At 37.9% G+C, this 13,033-nt stretch overlaps 2 long non-coding RNA genes across 2 annotated transcripts in view; both read left to right on the top strand.

The window, feature by feature from the left end:
* Nucleotides 1-11,267, top strand: part of LOC113974499 — a 17,940-nt gene extending 6,673 nt beyond the window's left edge. The window contains exons 2-3 of the long non-coding RNA XR_003536566.1: nt 8,863-9,098; nt 11,212-11,267. This is a non-coding gene — a long non-coding RNA (uncharacterized LOC113974499). The remainder of the gene's footprint in view (nt 1-8,862; nt 9,099-11,211) is intronic.
* Nucleotides 11,265-13,033, top strand: part of LOC113974498 — a 33,152-nt gene continuing 31,383 nt past the window's right edge. The window contains exon 1 of the long non-coding RNA XR_003536565.1: nt 11,265-11,339. This is a non-coding gene — a long non-coding RNA (uncharacterized LOC113974498). The remainder of the gene's footprint in view (nt 11,340-13,033) is intronic.

Raw genomic sequence — 13,033 nt, 5'->3', positions numbered from 1 at the left:
TCTGTGCCAGAAGGATGCTGTGCTCGCATTCTTTTTTGTCTGCATAGGGATTGTGTCTAAAGGAGTTTATTTTTTTCTTTTTGCATATTTGCCATTATAAAAAAAAATTAAAATGTCCTTCTTGTGTTTATGAAACGCAGGATGTTCCTGGAATCTTAAAACAGCAAGGCATTAAGAAGGATTTAGGGCCTTGGTTTATAAAGCCTGGGCACTGGCTGTAAACATTATGGACGTTGCTTATTATTTTTCTAGCTCATATTTTAGAAAAAGTATCTATTTATATTTTATCAGTATTTATACAGGAGTGTCTGCAATTCTAGGCAGAGACTCTGTTGATTTATAACGAGCTCCAAAACTGACCCAATAAAGGAAGTAAACTCATCCAGAAGAACTGAGCTTGTTTACCACACCTGCACATTTTCATTAATTAGGGTTTGCCTTTTGTGTAGACAAGTATAAGGTATGGAAAAGGCATTGAGTTAGAATGTGATTTTCTAAAAAGCAAACTGAAGAAACAGTGCACATTTTTTATAATTACTTGGTGCTGCCTCTTCTGTGGTGCCTTTAAAAACTTCTGGAATGCGTTCATTTTCCTTATCATTGAAGTTGTGCAAGAACTTTTCTGAAGTACAACAGAATCTAAGACTAATCTGAGCTAGGTTGTTACAGTCACCATATTATCTGATACATTTTATTTTCATTTGTCCCATATTTCAAAATATTTTTAAAAAACTTACATCGGCGGCTAACAAAAATGATGCAGCCACTCTCTTACTTTAGAAGCTTCATCCAAGCATATGATGTCTGGTGGAACAACTGTTTGCATTGCCTATTTCTGTGCTTTTTAGTGACTGAGGAATGTTTTACAAAATGAGGTGCAATACATAAATAAAAAATCAACATGCACAGGAAGCCCATTATTTGTTAATGACTTCTGCATTTGTGTCTCTCTGGAACTGATTTGAAAATTGACTCTGTTACAATATGTTTAAAACTTGGCATTGTTCACTTATAAACCTGGAGAGTTCCTAACAATAAAATGAAAGCATTGGGATGAGTCAAAATGTATTATTTCTTCAATAAAATCATAGTTAAAGCATTATGCCCCCAAATATTATTCCCAAAATGGTTGAAGTGTTTAGAAAAATTTGCTTTATATTTCTTTTCCTGTAAAGTGTCCATTCTTGTTTTGTCCAGCCCCTATTAAGTTAACCTGAAAAAGGTTGAGTCCCTTTGTTTCAATGATTTGTGATGTGATGTTGCTGCTCATATTTCACTTAGTGTTGCTTAAATTGCCAATCACGGATCTCGCGTTCTATCCGCTGTCAGCTCCGTTTGGATTATCACCTCGGATGTGGGGTTCCCTGTTTTCACTCTGTGCTGAGCCACTTCCACGTTCTGTTCTATAAAACTGCATTTTCCTAATGAGGATGCAAATGAAAGAAAAGCTGTGTGAAGTGGCTGTAGATGAGTTGCATGTCAAAAATATTTTACTTTGGGGGGGAAAAAAATCCGATACCTCGTTCACCAGGGTAATGCAGTGCATGTTCTAGATGGGCTGCTCTTTAGAGTGGTGGCACGTGGCCAAATATGAAGGCAGCACATCTTCATTGTTGCTGGTTTTCATTTCTAGTGCTTAAACAACTCATGCAGGTTTTGACAGCTTTTTTTTTTTAATATATTTACATAAACCACTTTATTGCAGTAACACTTTTTCAATAGAAAATATAAATGTTGGCTTATGAAAAGATTTTTATTTTTTTTTAAAGACCATACAGATTTTTTTTGTTATTAGGAAAACATAATGGCCTGTTTGGGGAACTTTAAAAGTTACTTTATTATAAAATATGAATCAAAACACAATAAAAAGAGTTGTTATCTCTCAGAGACCATTTTGGAAGTCAGCTGTGTGCTTTCAGTAGTATGTAGTGTTGATATGTGCAGGGAGATCATGACTGGAAGATGAACTTATTCCTACTGAAGGCTGCTGGAGATCTGTACAAAACTAACCTTTAATTAGATTTAAGTATGATATGTATTCACTTTGCTGACTTTGGCTTTTATTGATTTATTTATAATGGGTTAAAAGTATAGGTGATATCTCAGATCACCTTAGGTAGGGCTTTATGGCTGCCTCAGGTCTCATTGTTAATATTCTTACAGCTATTTACCTCCATCGGTAATGAACAGGCTAATGGGTCAGCAAATCTGACTGCACTGATCTCTGGGGAGGGTTTTCACTCAATCTTCATCTGGAGCTGACTTTCGCATGTGGCCTAAGTGATTTGAGTGGCTCTACACAGAACAGTTGTCAGGTATGTAATAAAGTAATCAGAAAATCAGTTGTATGTGAATTAAACAAAAAAAAATTATTTTTTTTTTGTACTAATGCATGTATTATGTGCACTACCTTATCCCTCAGAACCAGTGTGTGAAAGAAAAGAAACATGGCACTGCGGTGCTGATGGTTACAGGGCAGATTTGCAGCATAGTCCATCATCTGCAACTGGAACTAGATTTTAAAACAGCAGAGATTGTACCTGGGCTCAGCTACTGTTTGTCAAAACACATCCAGATTCCCAGAGGACTTCAGCGTTTTGGGTGCTAAGCTTGTGTAGAAATTCTGCTGTAAATGTCACAGTAGGAACAGATGGACAGCAAGCACTTTAATAAATTTTACTTATACTTTCGTGAACAGAAGAGTTTGACATTTTTTACCCTAATTATAGGTACTAAGCACTGAAACATTTGACCAGAGAGCTTTTGAAAACCTTGTCTTAAAATATTTCCTGTTCAGGAGTGATTAGCCAATACAGATTTCAATTTAAATTTTAATTAAAGCTTATTTGTTATGTACTGTATTAGCTTGCAACACTTTTTTTTAAAGAAAAGATGTTATCTTTATAGAATTGACTTATTTGGAAACTTAACATAAGCTTTCAAGCCCACAGAAAATATGGTGATGTGTTTCTGTTTAAAATATGTTTTAAAAAGTAATTCACTGTAAAATGTTTTTGCAGTACTACTTTAGAAATAATTTTGGATGTCTTTAGATAAGAACCTCTTAATCCCTGACTCTAAAATCTAGATATACGAAAAACTTACAGGAACACAGTTTCAGTGCTACTCAGTTTTGTAGCCATGCAGTTCTCACATGACCTGATTATCACTTTGAAAACATCTGTGTTGAATAGTGATAGGAAAAAGGCATTTCAGTGCTGTTGTATGAAATAGCCCTGGTCCTGCATGTAAATGGACACAGAGTGTCTGTTGACGTCAACACACATTGTACATAGGGGAGGTAGTTGAAATATTACAGTTTTATCTGTGAGCGACTGTTGGGGTAGTTCCGCTGATCATAATGCCTCAAAAATTTAATTTTTGAGAAGCGCCTGTCCAGTCAGTCTGGAATTTATTGAGATAATGAGTGGGTTTCTCTCAATGTAGCACCGTCCTTTGCGCTTTATGTCGATTGCATGGCTCTAATTAAATCCACGCAAGGGCTGTGCTTTATGCTGTTATTAAACAGCCGAGTGTTAAAATTGATTTAGCAGGCTTTAGAAGCAGTTACCCTGGAGAGGTGGCATGGCCAGGAGTCGCCTGCTTCTGCAGAAATGCAACATGAATTCAGTCTTCTCCCTAGCAGTTCTGGAGAGATTAAAAAATAATCCCTGTGTGTTGTGTATCTCAGGTGCAGAATGAGGCTTCCAATAAATCAGCTGATGATCAGCAAAGAGAAAAGAAAATTAGGTTAAAAACTAACATAACCTCCCCCTAAAATGTGGTTGATTTTTTTGAGGGTGGTTAGAGGGAAATAGTGTGAGAAGTTGAGAGGGTCTCTTGCAGTTAGTTAAGCCTGAACTCAAATCTTTCACTGTTCTAACAAATAGTAATGGTTTAAACACATCTCATGGTGCACTAGCATCTAAAGCCCACTGCCCAGAGTGGTGGTCTTCTGGTCCCTCACTATGGGGGGGATTAAAAAGAAAAACAAGGTAAAGGTACAGAGCTGTTGCCATATCTGAGTGTTCCTTTGTAGGACACCAACTGGGCTGGGAGGAGAGGAGGGAATGAGCAAAGACACTGTGGGTCAAGCCATCATTTCTGCTTGTAAAATGAAACTATCTGGTCAGTCTGTTGTATTGGGTACTACTGTCAGCTTATATCTCCTCCCTCTGGCATCTTCCCTGTAAGAAGAAAAGAGTGCATGGGGATAGCAGAAAGTAGAATGAGAAGATGCCTGAGGAGAGAATAGAAACCCTCAGAGTTTTTAATCGGCCATGTTTTCAAATGGCTTTGAACGTGCATTGGGCATAGTGAGTTAAAATTTTGGTTCCTGTCTTACCTGTGGTGACTGCTGCTTGCTTTGTTTAATGTTGATCAACTCGTTTTCAGCAGAGTAAATAAAAAGCAGAATTGAAAGTGATCAGAGGGGAGAGAAAAATGCAGGGAGAGCTGGAGAGAAATGAATAGAAGAAGGAGAAATATGGAAAAATGGAAGGAAACTGGAGACAAAAATATTCAGAGAAAAGAGGAGAATAGCAAATAGAGAGACAGTAATGAAAAAGAGAATCACAACAGCAAAAAAATATATTTGAATGGCTTTAAAGTTGTAGGTATGTCTTTCTCTTGAGAGCATGGACACCTCCTGGTTGGCACACAAATAAATAACACTGAGTAGAGATTTTCCAGAGGAGAACATGTGACTGCTGTGCTTGTAGGAGACAAAAATGGAGAAAGCTTAACACCAAGAATACAGTAACTGAGGGTGTCCCTAGTTAAGCAGAAGGTAGAAATGAGTACTGATGGAAATCTGCCTTTCCAAGAGCAAGGGGAAATGCTGAAATGTCTGAGCTTGAGCCTTAGGAAGTTCAGCTCAGGGCTTCATCCAAAACCCGTTCTAGTGGTTGAAAAGGTTCTCCATTAACACTGAAGGTCTGTCAGGAAAACAGTTCCTCGCTTTCTCTTCCTTACTTCTTCCTTACCAGTAATCCAGAAGCTTCTATTAGAAACGTTTAGTTCCTGACTTTTTAATTTTTCTATGCAGAGATGCAAGATGTATTCTCGTGGCTGACTTGGAGATCCCCCTGCTTTGTGAGATATATTGATGAACAAGGTATATGTGAATCCACAAGACTTAAAGTTTCAGGGCAAAAATACAAGGAAATAATCCTATTCTCTCTGCAGTCCTGTAGTTCACATGTGAGAGTCTAAACTCCCAAAGGTGGGTGGGGGGGAAAAGCTTCATTTTTACCTGAAGATAAAAAGGAGATATTCTCTTGTAGTTAAAATGGTTACAGCTGAGTGTTGAAGAAAAACACCAAACATTTTGAAACTTGATAATATGCGAATCAGCAACACTGGGAGAAGTGTCTGCAAGATGATTTGAGTTTCAAGGACGTAAACATACTTCATTGCTCTGATTTAGTCACCCTTGGTCATTCAGGATGTAAGTGGGAACTGATCTCATTTAGGAAATCATTGAGAGGAGATGAGTCTGAGGACTTGATTCTATCTTATCTTGACACAGCACAGTTAATAAAGGCAGGCAATTATTATGTTTTCTGGGATGTATCCTCATCTGAGGCATTGTTAATAAACATTAAAGGGCTAGTTCTCCAAAGATGTTTAAGCACCTAGCTCCCATTGATTTCAATAAAATGAGGCATCTAAGTGCCTTTAAAAATCTGACCTTAAGTGTCATCAGGAAAAAGTGAAGCAAAAGATAAGCAGGTTCTAAAAGAATAACAAGGTATGTGATTCTGGTGTGCTCCTGGTTGTTACATTTTACATGTATGGGATGCCTGCACATTATAAACCAAACAAAGATGCAAAAGAACAATCCCTGCCTGTACTGCATAAATTGCTATCACTTCTCCAGTCTTCTCTCAGACATCTTTTACAAAACATGCTGTATGGATTGAGATAAAAAGCAGGAAAACAACAAACCCAAAAATATCCCCTCTGCTCCCTTCAGCCTCTCTGACACAGCCCCCCTCCCAGTGCCGGGCTTGCCCCTCCTTTTCCATTCCCCAGAGTACTTGGTGAGCTGGAGGGGTTTGTTCACCCAGCTCTGTGTGACAGGTAAACAGTTGGTCACAGCCCTAATTACAGATGCCCTTTTTTCTTTCACTCAAACATATTCCTTCAGTTAGAGGAAAATACCTTGCTCTCCAGATTAGCCATATCGAGAAGTTACAGTAGGTATGACACAGTCCTAGTGTGATAAATAGATGAGGATAGGCAGTGGCATACAAATGTTCACATTTTTTTTTTCTTTTTTGAGCAAAAATCCTGTGCTGGAAAAATATCATGTTGGTTTGTCACTATCTTTTCAGGTTTGTTGCATTTTAAAATAAAACAGAAACTGAGAGGGAAGGGGGTTGCCTTGCTTTTTATGTTTCTTTCATGTTAAGCCAACTATGCTGCTTACCTACTTTTTGATAAATATTGCTCACCTACTTCTCTTTGGGATTAAGTAAATGAAAACAAACCCTCCATAGATAACAATAATTCCCAAAGGAAGAGATTTTTACATTTAAAGGCCAAACTAAAATTTAAAATGATTTTCCTAGATTTCCGACCTAGATTCCCTGTCTTATTCTCAGTGCATTTGTCCTTTTAAAGGAACCAATATGTTTGTATAACTGATGTGAAACAAGCTTGACTCCAAAAAGATTTAACTTAATATCTGGCTAAGCATTCAGAGGGTAGTCCATCTGTAGAATGTACATTAAGGACCCTGGCTGGAGCGCAGCTAGTCATGTATGATATCAGGCACACAAATGTGACGTGATGCCCATATACTCTTGAGCATAATTCAAAGTGCCATGAAGCTCTATGGGTAGAGAAGCTATAAACACAGTTGTCACAAATGAGAAAGTCTACAGGGTTATATTCAGACTGAAGAATGAAGAAGCATTAGAACCAGCCATCACGTCTTAATGAAATTGTTAATTAAGATATTGTGGGATTCATAGCTGAAGATAATATCTGTCCAGCAACCTTGCAGCATGCTTTAATTAACCATTTCTTCCCTGGAATCAAAGGCAGACTCAAAAGTGGTGCAGACAGCCCTCAGTAAATATACAAATACAATTAAAATTATGTTACTTTTTTTCCAGTGGATTTTTTTAATCTTTTTCTTTCTTTCTAAACAGACCAGCACAGAACATGTGATTATAGGAATAAGTACACGTTTAATCTACATAATCATCAGTCTTTCTTTATGTAAAAATGATTAGTAAATAGGGTTTTTAAGCAACTGTTTAGATTAGACATTGGCATCATAGATTAACTTATTTCTAAAACACTTGATTTTATCACTCTGCCTAATGATTTGTCTCATGATTTATTGGCTAATATGATGAATCATGTAAGATTTATTGTTTATCCTATAAATAGTGCAACAAATCATTAAACAGTGATAAAACCCAGCAGTTTCACAAGTCTACCTATGTTGTCTTCATGTACAATGTGTTTGTTTTGTACAATAATTTGATGGTTCTGTTTTCAGTTTTATGGTATCAGGTGAATAGGCATCTCTGTTTAAATTAAATGGTTTTACGAAATAATAGTGAAGTCATAATCTTATACTCCAGCTATATTTATTTTATACAGAAAATAAAGCTTAATGCCTGATGGATAGTAAATCTGTAAATTTATTCACAATAATAAATGTAATATTCTTTTTTAGAAACACCTTAAATATAAAGGCAGTTTTTCATATTTTAGCATGTCAGCTGTGTTTTTCTTGCTATGGTTTCATGTTGCAGTTGACAAAAATGTTGCTTCTATCCTGGTAATTTTAGAGATCTGAGCCCATCTCATTTAGCTCAGCTGAAAGGCTGGTGTGGGATATTGGTGAATTGATTATATGAAATTTGGCATTCAGATAATGGGAGTGGCTTTTTTTTTCTTAAGACATAATGGCTTCTCTTGTTGTAGACATAGCTAAGTCTGCCTGTATACATTAGGGATGAAAGGACAGAAAATGGAACTAATATTCTTGAAAATTCCCCGAGGTCATCAGTGGGTTAGAATAGATGCGGTCATGATGATATTATATGCTGCAGTAGTAGATTTGCAGTATTTTAAATTGAATTATTTGGACTGTAGTGGTCAATCTTTATTGCTAACTGGGCCATTTACCTTCTTTTGATCTCAAGGTATTGCCACACCCTGTTCACCTGTTGCAGAAAAGCTTGTTGTGCATTCATTAGACCATTGTTTCATACAAAGCACCTCCTGCAATGTTAAGAACAGCTCATCAGCACTTTCAAAATCCAGTATGCACTGGAAGCACCAGCCCTTTGTTGTTCATCCTCGGAAGTAAAGCTGAGCTGGTGGAGTACAGCTGTGCTGTCCCCACCCAAGAGCAGCAGATTTGCACGGCATATGTGGCACGTGTGACATTTGTGCACAGCCCATCAGCTCTGCATGAGCCCAGGGCTCATGACGTGGGAGCTGCACGGGAACAGAGCACCTAAGAGCAGAGTGCTGCTGCTGGTTGTCCCTGATACTCCATTGCCCTGGATAAAAAGGGTCAATGGGAATGAGACATGGGCCACATATCCCACCTGGACAGCTGCATGGTGCCTGAGGCTGTAGTTGGGCACCTGTGTTACACAGCTCCTTTTTTTGGTATGTCACAAGAATTTAGGTGTGTGAGAGGAGATATGAAATAGGATGAGCAAGAAAATTAAAGAAAGGATGAAAGAATAAACCTCTGACAGGTTTTGAATGAGCTCAGCTCTCCCCTGACCACCATTATGTCAGTGGTGTTGGTTACTTGGATTGCTTGTCTGGCACAATTGTAAATTCTAAGGAGTTTGGTTATTGATTACTTGCACTTTGCCGTAGGTACTGTCCAGCCTGGGCACTCGGACTCACCTCTTGTGCCAGGTGCTTGTTCAGCTACTTGTTCCAGCCTGTAAAAGAGCCTGAACACAAATTGGCAGAATCTGTGCAGCAAGGCTCTGAAAATCATCTCCAATGATCCAGAAAGCTTCATAGCAAGCAGAAGAAGTCCTGCTCCTTGTCACTGTGATTATGGAGACGCAGGAAGCAGGTATCCATGTATGGCACAGCCTAACGAAGTAAGTGTGCCTTGTTTGTTAACTAACTGAGCATGTCCCTTCAGTGCCCTGCTAATAATTCCTCCTCTCAGGTTTTTCAGAGGGAAACTGCCACAGTGCTTAAGATGCACCATGAATAATAAGGTGCTCTTTCTGTGCTTTGGACATCTATTTTATTTGTAGAAGAACACTGAGCACAGCTCAGCAGCTTACCAGTCCTGGGCAGCTGTACAATTTTAAAAATGTGTGGCAATATTCCACGAGTCCTTTCTGTAGTACTCTGAACTAGCTGTATTTAGTCTCTTTGTATGTTATTGGTAATGCATTTTATAAAAAACAAGAAGAAGGAACAACAAATATGAGTCTTTGAACGCTGGTAAGAGATAAAATTTCTATGGGTACTCCTAAGGGGAAACCAACAGTTTTTGTGGGTCTGGGAAAAGTGAAGTTAATTGAAAGGCAGGTGGTAGATGAGATGGCTACTTAGGATTGATATTTTGGTGTGTTAAATAATTAAATCCAGGAAGACAATCTTAATGACAGAAACCAGCAAAGAAAATGTGCTTCTCTGTGCTTGTGTTACTCCATGTGTGTATAAGTAGCACAAATTTTTCCTTTGGTGTAGCAATCTTCTTTGGATGGGTGCACCCTGTGGTGCATCAGGAGAGAAAGTAAAGCTGTGGATCTTTTAAGTCTCCAGTGTAATGCCAGGCAGTGCTACAACTGATTTTATTCCAAACAAGCCTTTTAGTCCTAAATGTGTTTCTAGAGAAATATTCTTGTTTTTCTTAGAGGAATCTCTCAGGAAAGTTTCCTGGAATTCCTCTAGATCTGGAGGTAGAACTATGGAAGAGGAGGAAAACAGAATGAAAATTCTGGATTAAAGGAAGAGGGCCTTAAAGGAATAAAAGTTATCATTTAATGCAGAAGGAGGAAGATGGTTTATTATACTGGACCAAACAGCTAGAAAGGCCTTACTTTATAAGTGCTGACGTAGGCTTATCTCAAACCAGGGTAAAGGTTATTGCATTAAAGGTTTCAAAGCTAGGAAATTCATGTTTCTAGAGTGGGTGCATAAATCTGAGACATTTTTAATCTCACTATGTAAATAAATCTCTTCAGAAAAATAAAATTGTACTGCTTTGATTCATTTGCCATAAACCCTTTTAATTTGATTTTGATTGATAGCTATATCCCTTGCATTAGAACTTTTTGAAAAATTTTTAAGATAAGCAATTACTCACTCCCTCTGGGTAATGCAAAGTTTTCAAACTTGTGAGGATGTGTTACTCCTGTATAAAATATAATTTGCAAATATTTTTTATATTATAATTGCATTTTGCTTTTATCTTTCACAGCATTTGTTCATCTTTCATGCCATACTTTCAAACTCTGCAATGTGACTGAGTGATGTGGTAAGTGCAGTTAATTTTAATTCTGATTTTTAGGGCTGAATTTGTCAATCAATATTGTTCAATGGAGTAATTCAGTAACTGTCTCTAATTTCTTAGCTTTTTTTTTTCCTCTTTCTTTCTCTTTTATTTAATAATTTAGAAGTGAAACTTCTCTAAGAGCTACCTGTCAATTTGGTGTTCACAAATTGAAGGATGACTGGCTGTTTTTTGTATCCCACACAAACACAGCTCTGGTTCAGCAACAGTGATTGTCAGAAGACTTCCATCAAGTCTGTGTTTTTACCCACATTCAATAGGCAGCCAAGATGCCAAAAAAACAGAACAAGCTGCATCTTCAAGAAATAAAAGCACACAGGGAGCACGGGTAACCAGCAGTACAAGATCCAAACCAGACAGATCAAATTAATTCTGTGAAGAGGACTGGATTATATAAACACATTACATATGCCAGATATTGATGTAGGACATTATTCTCTCTTATTCACAGGAGATTCTGCTAGTGTCAATAAGAGGTTTACAGAAAGATGTAAAGTGTCATCATCAAGTAGTAACTAATGTTTTAGTTAGCACCATTATTATTTCATATGCAGCATTACCTGATGGGAAAAATCCATTAACTTTAAAACCATAGTTGTGTGCTCTGTATTTCTCCTTGTTTGTTGTCCTTTCAACTTCCCTATCAGCCTTTAACATCAATCAACAAATTCATCCTTTTCCAGGTGAATAATGATCCCATGCTGACTGGCATATCTGTCTGGGGAACAAGGAGTGTAGCAGAGCTGATCCTGCTGCACCCCTGTTATCTAGGGCACAGACCTTGGATATTCAGGGGAAACATCCAGAGCAGGTACAATAAAATTATAACACAATTCACCTAAATTTTCCTAGGTTTTTTTTTTACTTTTATGTAATCCTATCACTTATGTCCTAGTACAGGAACTCAAGATATCCAGTACCCACCTACCGTGTACCGAGGCCCTCCCCGGCTGTGTGTGCAGCAGCTCTGCATGTCAGGCCTGTGGTTCAAAAAGATGATCCCTTTTCTCTGTGCAGCCAAAATTATGGACTTGCCATCTCAGTGAAGATAATAAGAACTGACTGGCCTAAATTGGACTTGTATTCTTAGTGCATTTTTGGCAACGTCATTCCTGTCCCTCAGAAACAGCCCACATTCCGTTCCTTGTTACTCAACATCAGTGTTGGGATAGACGCGTCCCAAATGCGGCAGCTTCCCAAACATCCACACTGATGTGATGATGAGCACTGCTGATAACATCAGCTGCCTGGAAAACATCTCTCCCCACAGCTCCCCTGCCCTCATCCCACAGTAGGTGTCTGGATGCATCCTTGTTTCTTCTGGCGGATGGAAGCTTTTTGTTCATGCAAACCCTGCTCCTTTTGCATCTTGGCTGAAAGCATTCCTTGAAAATAAAACAAGCACAGCTTCCATTGCAACATGGCATCACTGAGGTTCCTGCAGCACCTTTTTCCAGTGGCTTGCTGGAAGTCCTTGGTTGTACACAGCAGCCTTCTGTTGGCCTCCACAGCTGTCATAGCTCCTTCTAAACCCCTTGCAAGCAGCTCATTCTCTGCCTTAGGTTCTAGTCAGGTTTTTTGTTGTCTATGAAGCTTTGTTTAGATTGTAAAACAACCTTTAAACTCTCTGGCTGGTTACTAGAGGACTTGCAGTGGGGGATGCATCCTGCCCAGTCCTACTGTTTCCTCCATATGACATCTGCAGTGGTACTTCTACTAATATTTTACTAATCTGAAGTCTTCCCCCCTCTTTCCCCCACCCCCTAAAAGTAGAAATAGTTATTTCATAAATATCCAAGTGCGTTCTAGCTTTAAGGATGACACACATTTAATGTGGCTTATGGTATATTATTCTTACTTAACTTTGAGCTTTTGATTTAGCATTCCAGTTTAGCAATGGTATTCCACAGGGGATATTGTTGGTTTCCAAATCTTTTGTCAGAGTAATTGAGCATAACATCTTTGCAGGTTTGTGTTTCAAAAGATGCATTATCTTTTCTTGTCCATTTGTTCTTTCCAAGCTATTCAAAACTTTAGCTTTACAGATCCTTTGGAAGAATATGAGGTTTAGGGCTGATAATTTATGTTTCTGCTGAATTTGCAACTCTGCATGTGATGATTAATACACTTTTCTCCATAAATAAGAAGCGATGATATCTGTGAATTGGTAACAAAACAGAAGAATTTCATTAAATTCTGTATTTTGCAAGAGACTTCCATCCTTTTAAATCTTTATAAATTAAACATCATCTGTGTCTGGCTGGCTGAAGAATGAATGTCACATATAAGATATCTCCCTTAAATATTTTCTTGAAAGTAATCTATATGATTTACAACATATTGCAATTAACATTGACCTTTTGTCTGCTTCAAAAGAATGTGAGAACAGTTTTTTGACATCAAAGAGATTTTCTAAATTTCCAAAAATATTCCTGATGAAAGTTGTTCTGACTGGGAAAAATATGTCACCTTCATTTAAAAGTTATGGCACACTTGATGGATTAT

The sequence above is a fragment of the Neopelma chrysocephalum genome, unplaced genomic scaffold (genome assembly GCF_003984885.1).
Source record: "Neopelma chrysocephalum unplaced genomic scaffold, ASM398488v2 Primary Assembly neopelma1_121, whole genome shotgun sequence".
In the NCBI taxonomy this organism is placed as follows: domain Eukaryota; kingdom Metazoa; phylum Chordata; class Aves; order Passeriformes; family Pipridae; genus Neopelma; species Neopelma chrysocephalum.
Note: the sequence above shows the minus strand (reverse complement) of the source record. Positions and strands in the feature narration are given on the sequence as shown.